General features: G+C 30.8%; 1 protein-coding gene across 1 annotated transcript in view; it reads left to right on the top strand.

The window, feature by feature from the left end:
- The window catches only part of LOC111717888 (tolloid-like protein 1), a 43,235-nt gene that overhangs the window by 10,850 nt on the left and 30,096 nt on the right, over positions 1-2,289 (top strand). The window lies entirely within an intron of this gene.

Here is a 2,289-nt window from a genome sequence, read left to right as displayed (position 1 = left end):
GATGATGATGATGATGATGATGATGATGATGATGATGATGATTATGAAGATGATGATGATGATAATGATCTAGGATACGGCTGGACGGATCAGTTCTCCCCAGTATTCCTTCTATACTCCTCCCCCTGCTAGAGACCCACAACCCTTCAAGAAGGTGATTAAACATTCCAAACTTTATCTCAAGAATTGATTTAGGAAAAGAGTTCTAGATCTTAGGTACACATTTCATGTTTGCAATTTTCAAACTACTTTTCTTATATAAAAGCATTTCAGAATTCTCACAGCCAACTAAATAGTTTGAAAAGCGTATAGTAAAAAAATGTTTAAGCTTGGTTAAGAATAATTTATTAACTTGATATGTGTATGTATATATTTATGAAACTATTGTGGCATCCCTACTCACTTCATCGTCAAGTTCATAATAAACCTGCTATAAAGTAATCATTGTGCTCTGAAGTTAAAGTAACTGTACATTACAGCACGTGTACTATAAAGTTTGATTGGTTCCCGGATTTTCTCCAAAATATGTATAGGATATTTTCAAAATAATTATTTTCAATTGAAATGAAATAAAATTTAAATAAACTTTATTTTTTACTTCTGCTTTGTTTTAAAGCTTATTTGATATAGGAAAAGCCATTTCATTAAGACAAGTACACAAACGTTTCAAAAAGTTACCTATAACACTATTATTTTGGCACGACGTGCTATAAAGTTTTTGACTTAAATATTCTCTATAACTCGAAGGTTCTCTCCTTAATTCAGATTATACTTTGTCCCTGGCTAAAGCTCGGGACAAAATTAAATCTTAAAAGGCTAGAACCTTCTCAATAAAGAGAAAATTTCTGCTTGAAAACTTTATAACTTAATAAGAGTGTTATAAGTAGTTATTACATGCTTATATTGCTTTATAACTTAATAAGAGTGTTATAAGTAGTTATTACATGCTAATATTGCTTTATAACTTAATAAGAGTGTTATAAGTAGTTATTACATGCTAATATTGCTTTATAACTTAATAAGAGTGTTATAAGTAGTTATTATACATGCTAATATTGCTTTATAACTTAATAAGAGTGTTATAAGTAGTTATTATACATGCTAATATTGCTTTATAACTTAATACGAGTGTTATAAGTAGTTATTATACATGCTAATATTGCTTTATAACTTAATAAGAGTGTTATAAGTAGTTATTACATGCTAATATTGCTTTATAACTTAATAAGAGTGTTATAAGTAGTTATTACATGCTAATATTTAGTGGCATAAACTCACAAGTCACAGGATATAACAATAAAATCATAAATTGTTTGATCGAAAGACACTTCAATGATGACCATTGATTTTAGCCCATAAGAAGTTAACTGCACTTTTGCTAAATTTTGTATTGACTTTTTAGAGTTTTAGACTGAAATTCGATCTCTATGTTAAAAATGTTTTTTTTTGGTTTTGATCGTGCTAATTCTATAATTAAAACTAAGTTTAACTTGTATTATTTCTGAGATTTTACCGCAAATAGTAAATTACAAAAATTCTTCGTCCAGGTGACATAGCAGGACTTTTGATATAGCTTTTTAAAATAAACTTGTTCGTACTTTTAAAAGGCTGATCATTAAGAGGTGGTTACTGGTTGTGGAGGAAAAAATGAGAAGAATGTGACAAAGAATTGATTTAGCTTGCCTTCCAATCCTCGTTGTACTAACTTTCAACTGACGCGAGTTATTTTAAAAAATTTCACAAGACCCTCCATGCAAAGATAGCAATCCCAGATTTACACTGGTACCATTAAAAGCTTTGTCTGATTAAGCTTGAGTTATAGATATCCATGTTTATGATCTTAAAAACTGATCATTATCAATTATGGTTTTTGTACAAAAGTGACTTCCACATTTTTACTGCAGAAAAACTTGCAGGAAAGATCAGAATTAAACACAAAACACGAAAATATCTTCTACATTGTTTATCAGATGAAGGTTGACCGGGTTCAAGGCGTACATTTTCCAACAAATGTCCTGACGGGTCTTTGCATGGAGGGCCACTTGAAATTACACATACAGTCCCTTTAACTACCAATTCCCTGGGAGAGATTTATTCCTTAATCCTAGAATATTCCAACCAACCTAGCCTAAACCTTTCTTCGTGGTTGCTGTTAGCTTTAAAGGGGGAGTGACCGGCTATGTAAGGTAGTTGAACTGAGTATGCAGTGTTGTGGAAAACTTCTTTCGGATTCATTTGAGACATATTAAACTTTTTAAAGATCTGTAAATCCTGAGTTTGAGCGCAAAT

The sequence above is a fragment of the Eurytemora carolleeae genome, unplaced genomic scaffold, assembly GCF_000591075.1.
Source record: "Eurytemora carolleeae unplaced genomic scaffold, Eaff_2.0 scaffold1353, whole genome shotgun sequence".
NCBI classification, from domain to species: domain Eukaryota; kingdom Metazoa; phylum Arthropoda; class Copepoda; order Calanoida; family Temoridae; genus Eurytemora; species Eurytemora carolleeae.
This window is presented reverse-complemented; position numbering and strand designations above follow the sequence as displayed.